General features: G+C 44.8%; 1 non-coding gene across 1 annotated transcript; it reads left to right on the forward strand.

Moving 5' to 3' along the window:
* Window positions 1-16345: 16345 nt before the first annotated feature.
* LOC126196848 (U6 spliceosomal RNA) lies at window positions 16346-16448 on the forward strand. The gene has a single exon (XR_007539275.1). It is a non-coding gene; the product is annotated as a U6 spliceosomal RNA (small nuclear RNA).
* The last annotated feature ends 2097 nt before the right edge of the window (window positions 16449-18545 follow it).

Below are 18545 nucleotides of genomic sequence, written 5' to 3' on the forward strand. Positions count from 1 at the left end.
ATTTGAGAAGCAGTGAGTTGTACAACTGTGTTGCATTTCGATGAAACACGGTGAGGCCCTGTGGGGCACGGATATTATAAATTACAGTATTATCTGAGGCTTTTTTCAGTGATAAACTTTTCTTAATGATTCAAATTGCTTTCCTATGTGTCCTGATAACGTATGTATGTTTGGGGATTGTGCCACTGCAGATCGTGTGTCTTCTCAGTGTTGTCTGTCCGTGTTTCGTAAGCACGTTGATCATAGTGCTGTGTCCTTACATGTTGAGTAGTGTGTGTGTTGTAAGTTATATTGATTGCCCCCTTATATAAAGTTAATCTCACTTGTGCAAAATAATTATATTGCATGAAATATGTATATTAGGTTAAGATTTTCTGATTTTATATTCATTTGTGCCCCCTTAAAGTTTTTATTACTATTTTGGGGAGAGAGCGTATTTACCTGAATTTTTACATTGCTTCATCACGTCATTTTGAAAGTTTAGCTCGAACTCCTGCTTTGTTTTGTCTCATGGATGCGCTCTGTGTATTTATGTATGGGTCACGCTGTTAATAAAATTAAATTGCAGTTGGTTAAGAGCCATCCACTATTTAGACAATCTCCACTCCCACCGAAATACTATGCGGTAGAATGAAAGGTGGAAGTAACGTGTGGAATGTGCTCAACACTAATTATGACGTATATTTTGCAGGCACTACTAGATGTATACAAACATAAGACATTTAAAATTCGACGCGTGGTCGACCTTTAGTGGTTGCTTGGGGATATGAATTACCAGGCAGTGGAAACTGAGAATCATTTGCAATAAAAACACAATGCAATGCATTAATAAACAATACAAGAATTGCAACAATACAGTAAGCAAAGCAGATGGCTCGATGAGATGCAATCTGCCAGCTCTCTAGCCACACATCGGGAGACAGCACTCAAACCCTGGCGTTTCCCACTAGTCTGGACGCAATGCCACCCACATTGGTTGAGTACTGCAAGCAGCTAGTACTTCTGCAACACACACAATAAGTGCGAATACACCGGACGGTTCTCAGGCTTATAGATCAAACAATTCAGAAACGAAGATCAGTTGCCAACTATTCAAAGACGTCTAGCGTTAAAATAACAACACAGAATAAGATATAAACCTTTCCCGAAACCACATCATATAATCTTATCCGAATGGTAGTCGGGGCCCAAGTTATGATGGTAACGCCCCTCCCCACCACAATTCAACGAAGGCACAATAACAATTCAGTAAAATGCGAGATGGAGTCAAATACACAGTTCTTAATAAAGGCAATTTACTCAGCGATAAGCAAAGCGTACTTAGCAGGAAAAGACAACATGAGAAAGTTCAGTTAGCATTTGGCACACGATAACGATTTAAATAACCTCCAAAAACGTATCAAATACAGAGAATAAGATTGAAACTACTTAGTAAATGTATTGAAACTCATAAGTACCGGGTGATCAAAAAGTCTGTATAAATTTGAAAACTTAATAAACCACGGAATAATGTAGATAGAGAGGTAAAAATTGACACACATGCTTGGAATGACATGGGGTTGGGGTTTTATTAGAACCACCCCATATTGCTAGACGCGTGAAAGATCTCTTGCGCGCGTCATTTGGTGATGATCGTGTGCTCAGCGGCCACATTCGTCATGCCTGGCCTCCCAGGTCACCAGACCTCAGACCGTGCCATTATTGGCTTTGGGGATACCTGAAGTCGCAAGTGTATCGTGATCGACCGACATCTCTAGGGATGCTGAAAGACAACATCCGACGCCAATGCCTCGCCATTACTCCGGACATGCTTTACAGTGCTGTTCACAACATTATTCCTCGACTACAGCTATTGTTGAGGAATGATGGTGGACATATTGAGCATTTCCTGTAAAGAACATTATCTTTGCTTTGTCTTACTTTGTTATGCTAATTATTGCTATTCTGGTCAGATGAAGCGCCATCTGTCGGACATTTTTTGAACTTTTGTATTTCTTCGGTTCTAATAAAACCCCATGTCATTCCAAGCATGTGTGTCAATTTGTACCTCTCCATCTACATTATTCCGTGATTTATTCAGTTTTCAAATTTATACTGACTTTTTTGTCACCCGGTAAATATACTCGACGAGAGACTGAGGCGTACTGATGATCAAGACATCGAATTCCTGAGCATTTCAAATTACCACAGCACTGAACTGCACTTTCAGTGGGAGACAAATAAAACACAACATACCCGCCAAACTAGATACCTGGGAGTGCTCATTTCATTCCAGTTCGCACAACGCAGCTGAGCTACCGCTATTATAAACCTGCTCAAAAACGCGCTCACCCGTTGCAGCATTACGTCAGGTACCTTCCCGGTTGTCGCACACCTGCACAGGTAATGTGACCATCCTCTGACGGTCGACGGCTCCCTCCTCCATAGGCTGCTCTGCACGCTGCCGCTGTCCGTTCCTCGGCTGACAGGCGCAGTTGATCCCATGTACTCCGAGGCGCTGGTGCGATCCACCACACTCCAACACCGACTCAGTGGTTGGGCTGTTTCAGGGAGAAGACCAGACAGTGACATCATCGGTCTCATCGGATTAGGGAAGGACGGGGAAGAAAGCCGGCCGTGCCCCTTCAAAGGAACCATCCCGACATTTGCCTAGAGCGATTTAGGGAAATCACGGAAAACCGAAATCAAGATGGCCGGACGCACCGACTCAGGTAGCATGTCCTTTGTCGCAGCCGTAAGACTTGCTAGCTCGGCTGCTAAAGGTGAAGTGGCCCTCACGAGGACTCTGGGAAGACAGTGATCAAGTCTCGACAAGTTTACTGGCAAAAATGCACCTCCTTCGATGTAAGAACAAATAGCACAAAATACAGCGCCTCATGAGGTTCTCGTACAGAGCCTTAACAGAGTTGTTATCTAAAAGTCATCTGACTGTTTCTGGTATATGCACTATGAGATCAAAAGTATCCAGACACCTGGCTGAAATTGACTTACAAGTTAGTGGCGCCCTCCGTCGGTAATGCTAGAATTCAATATGGTTTTGGCCCACTCTTATCCTCGATGACAGCTTCCACTCTCCATCTACATTTATATTCCGCAAGCCACCCAACGGTGCGTGGCGGAGGAAACTTTACGTGCCACTGTCGTTACCTCCCTTTCCTGTTCCAGTCGCGTATGGTTCGCGGTAATAACGACTGCCGGAAAGCCTCCTTGCGCGCTCGAATCTCTCTAATTTTACATTCTTGATCTCCTCGGGAGGTTTAAGTAGGGGGAAGCAATATATTCGATACCTCATCCAGAAACGCACCCTCTCCAAACCAGGACAGCAAGCTACACCGCGATGCAGAGCGCCTCTCTCCCAGAGTCTGCCACTTGAGTTTGCTAAACATCACCGTAACGCTATCACGCTTACCAAATAACCCTGTGACGCAACGCGCCGCTCTTCTTTGGATCTTTTCCATCTCCTTTGTCAAACAGACCTGGTACGGATCCCACACTGATGAGCAATACTCAAGTATAGGTCGAGCGAGTGTTTTGTAAGCCACCTCCTTTGTTGATGAACTAAATTTCCTAAGGACTCTCCCAATGAATCTCAACCTGCAACCCGCCTTACCAACAATTAACTTTATATGATCATTCCACTTCAAATCGTTCCGTACGCATATTCCCAGATATTTTACAGAAGTAACTGCTACCAGTGTTTGTTCCGCTAACACATAATCATACAATAAAGGATCCTTCTTTCTATGTATTCGCAATAAATTACATTTGTCTATATTAAGAGTCAGTTGCCACTCCCTGCACCAAGTGCCTACCCGCTGCAGATCCTCCAGCATTTCTCTGCAATTTTCTAATGCTGCAACTTCTCTGTATACTACAGCATCATCCGCGAAAAACCGCATGGAACTTCCGACACTATCTACTAGGTCATTTATATATATTGTGAAAAGAAATGGTCCCATAACACTCCCCTGTGGCACGCCAGAGGTTACTTTAACGTCTGTAGACGTCTCTCCATTGAGAACGACATGCTGTGTTCTGTTCGCTAAATACTCTTCAAACCAGCTACACAGCTGGTCTGATATTCCTTGGATCTTACTTTGTTTATCAGGCGACAGTGCGGAACTGTATCGAACGCCTTCCGGAAATCAGGGAATATGGCATCTACCTGGGAGCCTGTATCTAATATTTTCTTGGTCTCATGAACAAATAAAGCAAGTTTTGTCTCACACGATCGCTGTTTCCGGAATCCATGTTGATTCCTACAGAGCTGACTCTGGGTTTCCAGAAATGACATGATACGCGAGAAAAAAAACATATTCTAAAATTCTACAACAGATCGATGTCAGAGATATAGGCCTATAGTTTTGCGCATCTCCTCGACGAACCTTCTTGAAAACTGGGACTACCTGTGCTCTTTTCCAATCATTTGGAACATTCCGTTCCTCTAGAGACGTTCAATCAGGTGCTGGAAGGTTTCTTGGGGAATGGCAGCCCATTCTTCACGGAGTGTTGCACCGAGGAAAGATATCGATGTCGATCGGTGAGGCCTGACACAAAGTCGGCGTGCCAAAAAGTCCCAAATGTGTTCTACAGGATTAAGGTCAGGACTCTGTGCAGACCAGTTCATTACAGAGATGTTATTGTCGTGTAACTACTCTGCCACAGGCCGTGCATTATGAAAAGGTGCTCGATCGTGTTGAAAGATGCACTCGCCATACCCGGAATGCTCTTCAGCAGTGGGAAGCAAGAAGGTGCTCAAAACGTCAATGTAGGCCTGTGCTGTGATAGTGCCGCGCAAAACAACAAGGGGGCAAGCCCAACACAAGAAAAACACGACCACACCTTAACACACCGCCTCCGAATTTTGCTGTTGGCACTACACACGCTGGCAGATGACGTCACCGGGCATTAGCCATACCCACACACTGCCATCGGATCGCCACATTGTGTACCGTGATTCGTCACTCCACAGAACGTTTTTTGACTGTTCGGTCGTCCAATGTTTACCCTCCTTACACCAAGCGAGGCGTCGTTTGGCATTTACCTGCGTGATGTGTGGCTTATGAGCAGCCACTCGAGCATGAAATCCACGTTTCCTCACCTCCTACCTAACTGTCGTAGTACTTTAAGTGGATCCGAATGCAGTCTGGAATTCCTGTATGATGGTCTGGATAGATACACTCCTGGAAATTGAAATAAGAACACCGTGAATTCATTGTCCCAGGAAGGGGAAACTTTATTGACACATTCTTGGGGTCAGATACATCACATGATCACACTGACAGAACCACAGGCACATAGACACAGGCAACAGAGCATGCACAATGTCGGCACTAGTACAGTGTATATCCACCTTTCGCAGCAATGCAGGCTGCTATTCTCCCATGGAGACGATCGTAGAGATGCTGGATGTAGTCCTGTGGAACGGCTTGCCATGCCATTTCCACCTGGCGCCTCAGCTGGACCAGCGTTCGTGCTGGACGTGCAGACCGCGTGAGACGACGCTTCATCCAGTCCCAAACATGCTCAATGGGGGACAGATCCGGAGATCTTGCTGGCCAGGGTAGTTGACTTACACCTTCTAGAGCACGTTGGGTGGCACGGGATACATGCGGACGTGCATTGTCCTGTTGGAACAGCAAGTTCCCTTGCCGGTCTAGGAATGGTAGAACGATGGGTTCGATGACGGTTTGGATGTACCGTGCACTATTCAGTGTCCCCTCGACGATCACCAGTGGTGTACGGCCAGTGTAGGAGATCGCTCCCCACACCATGATGCCAGGTGTTGGCCCTGTGTGCCTCGGTCGTATGCAGTCCTGATTGTGGCGCTCACCTGCACGGCGCCAAACACGCATACGACCATCATTGGCACCAAGGCAGAAGCGACTCTCACCGCTGAAGACGACACGTCTCCATTCGTCCCTCCATTCACGCCTGTCGCGACACCACTGGAGGCGGGCTGCACGATGTTGGGGCGTGAGCGGAAGACGGCCTAACGGTGTGCGAGACCGTAGCCCAGCTTCATGGAGACGGTTGCGAATGGTCCTCGCCGATACCCCAGGAGCAACAGTGTCCCTAATTTGCTGGGAAGTGGCGGTGCGATCCCCTACGGCACTGCGTAGGATCCTACGGTCTTGGCGTGCATCCGTGCGTCGCTGCGGTCCGGTCCCAGGTCGACGGGCACGTGCACCTTCCGCCGACCACTGGCGACAACATCGATGTACTGTGGAGACCTCACGCCCCACGTGTTGAGCAATTCGGCGGTACGTCCACCCGGCCTCCCGCATGCCCACTATACGCCCTCGCTCAAAGTCCGTCAACTGCACATACGGTTCACGTCCACGCTGTCGCGGCATGCTACCAGTGTTAAAGACTGCGATGGAGCTCCGTATGCCACGGCAAACTGCCTGACACTGACGGCGGCGGTGCACAAATGCTGCGCAGCTAGCGCCATTCGACGGCCAACACCGCGGTTCCTGGTGTGTCCGCTGTGCCGTGCGTGTGATCATTGCTTGTACAGCCCTCTCGCAGTGTCCGGAGCAAGTATGGTGGGTCTGACACACCGGTGTCAATGTGTTCTTTTTTCCATTTCCAGGAGTGTATTTCTGCCTATTGCACATAACGACCCTCTTCAACTGTCGGCGGTCTCCGCCAGTCAACAGACGAGTTCGGCCTGTACGATTTTGCGCTGTACGTGTCCCGTCAGGTTTCCACTTCACTACCACATTGGCAACAGTGAGTCTAGGGATGTTTAGGAGCGTGGAAATCTCGCGTACAGAGGTATGACACAAGTAACACCCAATAACCTGACCACGTTCGAAGTCCGTGAGTTCCGCGGAGCGCCCTATTCTGCTCTCTCACGATGTCTAATGACTAATGAGGTCGGTGATATAACGTACCTGGCAGTAGGTGGCAGCTCAATGCATCTAATATAAAAAAGTGTGTTTTTGTGGGTGTCCCGATACTTTTGATCTCATAGTGTAGTAATACACCTAGGAGTTTCGTAGAAAAATATACGTACAGCTAAAATACTCCGGGTTCTGAAAACAGCATCCCGATTCGGTCCAACACAGGCACTGTAAATTCTATCGTTAATGCAGTCTAAATCCACAGAGGAAAGAACGATGAAAGCTGAAAACGGCGGCGTCGGTTCCTAGAATAGTCTTCGAGAGAGTCCTGAGACGATGAGGTGGGTACCACTCACCAGCGGACGACGAGTTGGGTAGCACCTGCCCGTTGGCCGGGGGAGTCTCTCATAGTTGGAAGTACTGGCTGGGATAGTCCATGTGCCGGCCTTCATAGCTGCCGACGGCGGAGTACTGATGATACTGTTTTCTCGTAAAGTGTTGTGCGGATGTGAGTAGGTCCTTCGAATGTGGCAGCTTCTGCCAGCGCTGGACCTCCTCATCGTTCCCGGCTGTCACTGCGACATGGACAGCTTACGATGCTGAGTTGTGCAGGGGCCATGTAGATTACACGCGTGCCCGAGATGTCCGAGAGCTTGCCGCTCCCTTTCTTGCAGATCTTCAGTAGAGCAGAAGGGTTTTGACGATCTGCCAGCAAACATTCCCTATTACAGACTGGCCACCTCCGCGGTCTGCAGTCACGCTAAGAGAGCTCGGCGCACCGCTTGCGCGCTCCCTAGCGGCCGACGCTCTTGGGAGAGTCTATGGAATCCAGGTGGGTGGCGTGAGCTATCGATCTTCGCGGCACGCCTCAGAATTCACAACCAAGTCTGAGAAGGGTCTCTGAGCCCTGGCGGCTTTAATCTTGCCGGTATGGCATTGCACTGGCGCCAGAAACTACTTGGGTTGCCGGCATCGATCTGATTGCATGTCGCGATCTAGGGTCTTTGGTTGAGGCGTGTGTTCTTGGTTTGGCGGGGTCTGATACAGTCAGTTAGCTGGACGCCACGTGGCTGGCAAGTTGTGGCTTTTGGGCGACTCTGGCTGTCCAGTATGGGCCTCGAGAAGCCGCGAACAGTTAAATCGGTAGGAGGCAAGCCTTGCCGGCTGACTTAAGGATTGATAGCGCCGAGTTTCGTAAAGAGCAACCTGATGAGCAAGTTCACTTCCTACCCTGCAAGCTTGTATTTTACAGCACCTGAAAGGCCACCTGTACCGATTGGAGGCAATAACGCCACTGGCTGGAATCTTGCAAGCCACGGCTACTTCACACCTGAGAGGAGTTAAATACGCTTTCTTATATTTTGGGTACCTGTCATTGCAAGGCCACGTCTGTGTTAATGTGGAATTGAACCTGTTATATTACCGGGCCTACTAGTGACTGTGTGTATGATCATCGGTCAGTGTAGCTGATCGCAATTTCTCTTCCAGGCCATATTCCATGCACGTATGCGGGTATTCTCTGTTATAAACTGAATCGACGAAATTAAATCGGTAACATGATCTGTGTTGGAAGCAAAGCACCCTTTGTAGATGAGTATGCCTTAATTATTGCATCAGTAGGCGATGATATTTCGGATTCTAAATTAAAATTAATTTTAAGGAACCGCGCGGTCTACGGCGCCTTGTCACGGTCCGCGCGGCTCCCCCCGTCCGAGGTTCGTGTCCTCCCTCGAGCATGGCTGTGTGTGTTGTTCTTAGGATAATTTAGGTTAAGTTAGGTTAAACAGTATGTAAGCTTAGGGACCGATGACCTCATCAGTTTCGTCCCATAAGACCTTACCACAAATTTTCAAATTTCCAAATTTTAAGGAGTGTTAAGTTTGTAGTCTGTACGTGTAATCACTTCCGCAATTATTCGAGATTTTCCACATCTTAGGTATTCTCGTCTGCAGCCTTATTTGCACAGACTACCGTTTCCTTCTGATGTCTGTTGGAAGGGTAACTTTGACAGCGGACGACGCGTTCCTTTTTTCTGGGCTCGGACCAGAGACGTGTTTGCTTTCTGCCGCGGCGACACATCCGTCATCGGATGACGTCTGGGTTGGCCGGCAATCTGGTGCTTCTACTAGCTGCATCGTGGTCACTCCAGTTAAGTGGATCGTTTGATGCGTGCCACCGCAGAGCGTTGCCGATTGATCGGGAACCAGTAGTCTGCCCTATTTAGTGAATTCAGTAAGCTGATGGGGTTTGAAGCGTGTTCTGCTAGCCCAAAGTTTCTTCTCGCTGTACCTGCTCTTTAACTACTCATTTAAACCGTGCACCCTTATTGCTACTTCAGAAAACGTTCAATTTTATGGCCCTTTACTTATCAACATTAACTGCTGAACGTTTCCTTAGGTCCACAGTCATTAGCTAACCTCACTCGTTATGAAACGTGCCTGCTTGTTCCTTGTTGGCTGTGATAGCCGTCTGCTGTAGTTCTCAGCTTACCTTCTATTTTTGGGCAGCTGTATTTTTTTATTGACGGTTATTGTCACCGTTTCTGCTGGTGTGTACAAGTTGGAGTCACATTTAAATCTCGTGTCCTACCAAAGTACCTTGTGTTTTAAGGAAATGTATTTTTATTAAGGGTCATTGTCAACGTGTCTGTCGATGTATACCAGTTGGGAGTCACATTTGCATTGCATGTCCTCCCAGCTTAGCTTGTATTTTGGGCAATTGTGCATTTATTTAAGGGTAATTATCAATGTTTCTGTTGATGTATAAAAGTTGGGAGTCACATTTAAATTGTATGCCTTTCCAGCTTTGCCTGTATTTTGGGGGGATTGTGTATTTTATTGCTTAAGGGATTTTTATTAAGGCTTATACGTTGCTAACGGCTTTCCTTTCAATCTTTTGGATGGGCGTTATGTACTCGTGTAACGTGTTAACCAAGATTGGAAAACCAGCTTGGCCACTTCAAGTTGGTGTGACTTCTTTCTTTGATTTGGGAATTGTATACTTCCTGTTTCAAGCCCTGCTCCTAATGGTATAAACTATTAAAATTTGAGTATGTTGAAGTTATTTAAAGATTGTGAGCGTTGGGAGTCTTGTAAAAAGAGCTCTTTTAAATTGTAATTATAATGTTGTTGTTAAGTAATATAATGTATTCAGTGAAACAACAATCGACGAAATATGTGGGACTACCTTTCATGTATTTTCCTTAAAGTTATCCCAACCCTAGTTGTGAGTTAGCAGTCTCGAACCAATAACCATTCCACTGAGGAACAGCAACAACGCTCTGAGAGTACAGTCGCCTGAATGGAGAAAATAGGTAAGAAACAAGAAGAAATACACAGATCTTAAAAAAATTTCAAAGAAGAATGGTTCACTTGAGGCACATCTGCTGTTACTGAGAGGTCAGAGAGTCCAAGAAAAAATAGAACTCATCAGCTTTATCATAATTTATTAAAAAGTACACAAGCACTAAATTAGTTCCGACTTATCTACAAGAAATTCATACGTTGTACAGAAAAATGTATTTGCAAATATTAATTGTGAGTAATGGTGCAAAACTACCGCAGGTGTTTTGCGTCAAGAAAACGTGTCTCAATTCGTAAAGAAGGCACTTTTTAATCATATGCGGCAGGACAGGTAGGCGCAGGTGTATATTGAGGTACACCCAGGTGCGCGCCGAGTTCCATCCTCGTCGATCAGCCTTATATTATGGGGTGGCAAGCGTGCAAGTGCGTGGGCGGTGGGCGGAGGCAGCAAGCGAACCCAGGACTCGCGCAGTTGACGGATCCATCTGGTGCTCTCGGCCTACCCGAGGAACGCCCAGTAAATTCTTGTTTACGATGCATGCACCCGGAGTTATTTATTGCTTAATTGCGCTGTGAATACATCAAAACTAATTCGTGGCTTATATGAATAAGAAATTACGGCAGATATTAGCGTGAAATACGGTGGCCTCGGATTAGATGCAGGCGTATCGCGTTGCGGTGAGCACCCCGTGTCCGCCATTAGGGCACCGGGCGGAGTCCGCTCATTATAATAATGGCGCCGTGAGTTATCGGAAGGGTACGGCCGACCGCGTGCGCTGACCGCATCACAGACGCTCTACCAAGGAAGGACATCCGCCGCGAGCATGACGCGCACCTGCTTCATGACGTGGTAGGTTGATACAGGTAGGTGAGCGTTGCTGAACTCTTCCTTACTGCCCACGGTGCCTCATTACGCCTCGAGGCTGCTTCATAGCAGCAGAAGGAAGGAAGCGAGGTAATATCTGGGTTCAACGCACCACTGGCGACGAAATAGTTAGAGATGGACAACACACGGAAGCCACAGGATTCATTCAAGGCATGACATGTCATTGATTGACCGCGCTGAACAGTGTTCAGTTCGCTTCAGACCTATCATTTGTGCTGCTGCCTTGTTGAGAAGTTGGTTTACTCATCTTGAGTGGTAAGTGGTGAGATGTATTAACCTGATATGTATTAACTCTGAAAGTGTACATAAGCGTCTCTGTAATACTGAATTTTTTGTTTGTTACTGTGCATGTTCCACTGCACATACACATCCCGCTGCCACCAACGAAAATTTAGAGCTGAGTGAGACCTAGTGTAGAACAGGCGTTCGAATTTAGAGACACTTTTGTTTAACTTGTTTTACAGAAATATCTTTTGAAGGGTCACTGTGATCCATGAGTACATTTTTGTAACAGTTGTGTCACCGTATGTGAAGTTCATTTATATGAAATTAGGACGTAGGAATGACATTTTACACTACTGGCCATTAAAATTGCTACTCCACGAAGATGATGTGCTACAGACGCGAAATTTAACTGACAGGAAGAAGATGCTGTGATATGCAAATGATTAGCTTTTCAGAGCATTCACACAAGGTTGGCGCCGGTGCCGACACCTACAACGTGCTGACATGAGGAATGTTTCCAACAGATTTCTCATACACAAACAGCAGTTGACCGGCGTTGCCTGGTGAAACGTTGTTGTGATGCCTCATGTAAGGAGGAGAAATGCGTACCATCACGTTACCGACTTTCATAAAGGTCGGATTGTAGCCTATCGCGATTGCGGTTTATCGTATCGCGACATTGCTGCTCGCGTTGGTCGAGATCCAATGACTGTTAGCAGAACATGGAATCGGTGGGTTCAGGAGGGTAATACGGAACGCCGTGTTGGATCCCAACGGCCTCGTATCACTAGCAGTCGAGATGACAGGCATCTTATCCGCGTGGCTCTAACGGATCGTGCAACCACGTCTCGATCCCTGAGTCAACAGATGGCGACGTTTGGAAGACAACAACCATCTGCACGAACAGTTCGACGACGTTTGCAGCAGCATGGACTATCAGCTCGGAGACCATGGCTGCGGTTACCCTTGACGCTGCATCAGAAATAGGAGCGCCTGCGATGTTGCGCTCAACGACGAACCTGGGTGCACGAATGGCAAAATGTCATTTTTTCGGATGAATCCAGGTTCTGTTTACAGCATCATGATGGTCGCATCCGTGTTTGGCGACATCGCGGTGAACGCACATGGGAAGCGTGTATTCGTGATCGCCATACTGGCGTATGACCCGGCGTGATGGTATGGGGTGCCATTGGTTACACGTATTGGTCACTTCTTGTTCGCATTGACGGCACTTTGAACAGTGGACGTTTCACTTCAGATGTGTTACGACCCGTGGCTCTACCCTTCATTCGATCCCTGCGAAACCCTACATTTCAGCAGGATAATGCACGACCACATGTTGCAGGTCCTATACTGGCCTTTCTGGATACATAATGTATTCGACTGCTGCCCTGGCCAGCACATTCTCCAGATCTCTCACCAATTGAAAACATCTGGTCAATGGTGGCCGAGCAACTGGCTCGTCACAATACGCCAGTCACTACTCTTGATGAACTGTGGTATCGTGTTGAAGCTGCATGGGCAGCTGTACATGTACACGCCATCCAAGCTCTGATTGACTCAGTGCCCAGGCGTATCAAGGCCGTTATTACGGCCAGAGGTGGTTGTTCTGGGTACTGATTTCTCAGGATCTATGCACCCAATTTGCGTGAATATGTAATCACATGTCATTTCTCGTATAATATATTTGTCCAATGAATACCCGTCTGTCTTCTGCATTTCTTGTTGGTGTAGCAATTTTAATAGCCAGTAGTGTAGTAACGAAAGATGATATACGAGAAGAAGTTTTAAAAGTACTTAGCCGTGAAAGTGACATAATGACTTTCGTAATGAGATTCTGAAACTGCAACAGATTCTGAAGCTGCAACAATTATGGACAATGGCGAAACTGATCAGTCTGCCGAATCTACAGAGATCGAGGGCGAAAATACAGTTATCCACGGGAAGAATGGTCATCACTGGAACACAGCTGTCCCTAATACATGCTTGCCGGGTATCGATGACATTGTAGTCCATATTCCAAGAATGTGGAAATAATAAATATAGGAAACTTCCTGGCAGATTAAAACAGTGTGCCGGATCGAGACTCGAACTCGGGACCCTTGCCTTTCGCGGGCAAGTGCTCTACCAACTGAGCTACCCAAGCACGACCCACGCCCCGTTCTCAAAACTGTACTTCTGCCAGGACCTCGTCTCCTACCTTCCAAACTTTACAGGAGCTCTCCTGCGAACCTAGCAGAACTAGCACTCCTGCCCTGGGGGATGTTTCCAGAATGAGATTTTCACTCTGCCTGAGTTCGAGTCTCGGTCCGGCACACAGTTTTAATCTGCCAGGAAGTTTCATATCAGCGCACACTCCGCGGAAGAGTGAAAAATCTCATTCTGGAATAAATAAAGGATTTATGAATAACTGAGAACACCTCTAATATTCGTGTAGTATGTGCATTTCATTAAGTGAATAGCATGTTCATCTAATCAAACTGCAAATGAAATCTTCAGATCTGGACCGCTTTCAAATTTCTTCATAGAAAAGTGTCCATCACAGTTTTTACTTAGTCTCGAATATTGGTGGCATTAATACGAATATTGACTGAAAAAGTACATGAGAGAAGTGAAATAAAATTAGTTTAGAAAGTGATAGTCCAGTTTCATTGTAAAATATTCTATTTTCTGGCATTTTCTCCAAAAAATAATTATGGATCGATGTGACCTTGGTGTACACTTCGAGTGATAGTTTCAAAGGTGTACACCACTAGGGCTAATTGCCTGAGAGAAGGTGAAATTCTTAGTCAAGAACAATTGTGAACCACCTTTGTTGTCGACTACCGATTGCGATAAGCAAGGCTACTATCTTTAGACCAGTAAATGCATTCATAAAATGCGAAATTATATGGAGGTAATATTAAGTATATTAGCAGGTGTATTATAACAGCAAAACCATGTTACAACATACCACGATAAAAGGTCTTATTTGTCTCCTATGCCACTTGTAAAGTACCCTTTCTAAAACGTTGCTCGGTATATGAGGGACGAGATGACTGAAACATCGGCAAGTCAGGGCTAAAATCGCAATATACTGTGTAATTCACCAGATACTCGTGTTCCGTACCACATACTTAGTGTGTACTCCACTGCTGCCAAGACACCAGGACACCGCTAGACAGGCAGTTGGCGACCGTTACTGGACGGAACACTGACAAATTGCACCGACAGGTGTCGCTAGTGCATTCACGTACTTCGTACTTAATATTATTCATGTGCTGCAATTACAGCGCGATTCCTGTCATGTGTAGATAAAAGGTTCGTACACATCTTTTCTAAAATTATTGTAAAATAATTGTTATAACAGAAGCTAAAATTATGCTTATTACGTTTACTTGCACAAGTGCGCCTTTGTAGAAGCTGATTTACCACTTCATGCTATTTCCAAAACTGATTCACTGTATACTACTGTATGACACTATTTTTTTAATTTATAGAAGTCTGTAGACATAATCGCAGAATTATTAAAATTGTAAGAACTATAGAAATATGCAGAAGTTACTAGTTGGGTTTGCGTTGTTTCATTTGGATAGCAACTATAGTATCGCTTCTTGATAAAAGTAATGTAAATTACATTATCTATAGGTGACAACAATGGACAAATTATACGTGCTCAGAGAATTGTAATTACTATTATCTCTGTATCGTAGTATATAAGAAAATATTTTATTGTCTTCTCTGTCTTCTTCTTTGCCTTCCGTGCCTGCTTGGTTCTGGTGTCGCATTTAGAAAGAATTATTTCTACTATGTGTAGTGTATTTAGAATTTCTGCTAAATATATATGTCAGCATTTAATGCAGTATGTGTTTTTGTTAGTAGCAAGAAAGTACCTTCTCTGCCCCTTTATTTAATTAATTACGTAACAATTAAATGTTGCCCTTGGCATTTGTAACTGCATTGTTGAAGCAACGCCATTATTGTTAAAATTGATAAAAATTTCTTCATAGCTATTTAATTCTGAAAATATTGAAAGGATTTAATCTCAGTAAATGTAAAACGGCGTCTCATAATAATTTCCATTTCATTTTAGGCCAGGGGTATAGTTTTATTGAAAGGAATTATTTTAACTGTGTACGCAGCCATTGCACATAGGCTATACTGGAGCGCCAAGCCTCACAGAGAACAGTAATTGTTTGAATATTATATTAAATTTGCTTATCGCGTAACATTAAAGAAAGATAATTTTTTTATCCATCGTGAGTAAGACGGATGTCTTCACGTTGGAATACGCATGATATTTCTGGCCATAGCACCCTGAGAAAATTACCCGTGGGTTTTAATGAACGTAAAAGAGATTTTCTTCAGCCAAACATTTTCATTCCAAATTAACGGAACACTTTTTCCGTATTTTCAAAAAAAGTAAGTTACGCGATACAACCTGCGCTGCTGATGACATCCTAAGCCATTACCACGTATGCGAATAATAAAATGATTACAGTGATTGTGGATAACACGCTTAATTCACATAGTAACAACGGCTAGTCAATGTGACCGCCCATATCAGAGCCACCATCTGCGGCTACATTGTGTTCCAGGGGTCAACTACCGGAAAACGGTCTCACCATGGTGATATTAATGGACAGGCTAAAGTCACTGAGTTAGTAACACGTTAACGAAGTAGGAAAAATCATGAAAAACTATAGGTAGCGAACAAATTAAATTCGCTTGTAAGACGAATGACACCCCCACAAAATGTTCATTTACTATATTCTGTTAAGGGTGCAGTATACAGTTCGGCTTTAGGAAAGGTAAACGCACCAGCGCGACAGTACTGACATAGCACTTGACAAGGGAAGAAAGACATAGATAACAACTCACGTTCATAGAATTTGTTAACTTACAAGGGGAGGCAACGATATTTGTATCAGGGAGATACTTCAAAGTATGTACACTTTCAGTAGTCCATTAGGAAAAACTTAATGTGCAAGTAGTAAGGCGTACCATTTAGTCAATTTCGAGAAAATCGAGAGTTTTTACATATCGAATATGTAACAGAGCGTTGCAACACTAAGCACGAGATGACTGTGGTCAGGTGGCTAGCAACCGCTTTGGCGGTACGTATCCTCAAATTGAAACGATATCGGGAAGAACAGCATGGCCCTGCGCAAGGGTGAAAAAAAGTGGTTAGAGTTCAAGCTTCGTAATCGCAAGGTCACTGGATCGAGTCCTGCTCGTTTTATTTTTATTTTTTTAATGCGTATTTTTGCAACACTTGTCACATTTCGAGTGAATGACATCTGATAGGTAATGTAATGAAAAAATTCACGTGTATCTGCATGAACTTAAATTGAATTCTAATGGTATTTCGCTGTTTGCTGATTTTTACTCTCACAACAAATTTTATATTTGCAACAATCGACAAGTAAACGACCAAACACAGAAAATTTTCCACAAAAAGGAATGCATGTCGTGATCGGAGAAATCCGTAATACGTGCAGTCGGTTACGTACCCGGAAGTGCTTTTCACTTGGGCGCTTTGACCTACGGGCACAGGTTTCAATGAAGAGTGGCAGTCTTCGAAATCCCAAATCAAACATCGATAAATAAAGGTGTAAAGAACTTTATCGAATAATACTATAAATTACAATATGCCCGAATATAGAGGCAATGTACAAATAAATAAACGTAGGATGCTCTTTCGAGACTACTTAGCGTACGTGCCAATTGTTTGAAAAACACAGAATATGTACATCTTTATTGCAAAAATGGATGTGACCCTCGACTCTTCGATTGCCTGCAGATGATGAATGTCATCGTCGGTTAATAGATGCGTTCGTGCACTCCGAAAGTATTCTTCAAGAAAAAGACCTTATTCACAAATCACGACAGGCATACATTTTCAGGAAAGATTTATACGTTTCGTCGGTTACTTGTCGATAGTTATAAATGTAACAACATTTGTAATAATACAGTTAATAAACAGCCGAATAACATTGCTAACTCAATATGGTTCAAATGGCTCTGAGCACTATGGGACTCAACTGCTGAGGTCATTAGTCCCCTAGAACTTAGAACTAGTTAAACCTAACTAACCTAAGGACATCACAAACATCCATGCCCGAGGCAGGATTCGAACCTGCGACCGTAGCGGTCTTGCGGTTCCAGACTGCAGCGCCTTTAACCGCACGGCCACTTCGGCCGGCCTGCTAACTCAATAAGAGTTCGTGCATCTATATGTGTTTATCATCATACTATCTTTCAAATATCGTGTATATCAAATAACACGACCAGTGTTGGAAAAATATATGCATAAAAAGCTTTGAACGGGACTCGACCTAGCAACTGTGGAGCTTGAACGCTAACCACTTGACCGCCACCATTTCGAGTCGACTGCGGCAACGCACCGATACATATTCGATGCGGAAAACTTTTCTTATAGTTTTCTCGAAACTGCTTATGTAGTACGCCTTACTTCTTGGACATTATGTTGTCCTAATAGCCTAATGGTATACAAAGTTTAAAGTGGACTGTGATCCGAACATCGTGACTTCTCCTTATTAGAAAAATCATTCGGCTATGTAATATCGTGCAAAATCTCCTAAATTCTCAGAAAAATTGATTAAAAAGAAAGATGGCTACTATAGATAACGTACGAGAACCTTAACGGAAAAAATAATAAAAGACCAAGAAAGATGTGCTCGGATTAGGAAGAGTGTAAGACAAGGATGTAGTCGTTAGACCCTACTGTTCAATCTATACATGGAAGTGGTGCTGATGGAAATAAAGAAGGTTTGAGGCGGGATAAAAATTCAGGGCAAAAGGATTCCTTTCTTTCACCTTTATATTTCCTGCATTTTACCTGTCATTGCAGCTTATAGGTCCTTGAACTCCATGCACCTTATCTCACTTTACGTATCGCTCTACCCGTCTCCCATACATATACCACAACATTTACACATTCCCTTTGAGCCGCGCACCGGCTCATATCTATGAGTTTCAAATGCATCCAGAGACCTTGTCACTTGTTGGGTGACAGGTTTCGGGTGTCCCTATAGGGGCAGCTTAGAGAAATTTAGCCCCTGACGCACTCGCACGAGTGTCGTTTCGCTCGGTACGCGGCCTATGTTGGTGGCGCCTGAGAGCTGAAGAGATGTGCGACAAGGCAAACGGATCACACCCAGTGTTTACACACCCGTGTGCGGTGGGGTGTGGCGTACCGTGAGAAAGTGTGGCATTTAGGAGTAACCATCTCTTTTGTGTGGTACGTCACAATGGAAGGCAGATAACCACCGGATGGCCGTT

This window comes from Schistocerca nitens, chromosome 7 (genome assembly GCF_023898315.1).
Source record: "Schistocerca nitens isolate TAMUIC-IGC-003100 chromosome 7, iqSchNite1.1, whole genome shotgun sequence".
In the NCBI taxonomy this organism is placed as follows: domain Eukaryota; kingdom Metazoa; phylum Arthropoda; class Insecta; order Orthoptera; family Acrididae; genus Schistocerca; species Schistocerca nitens.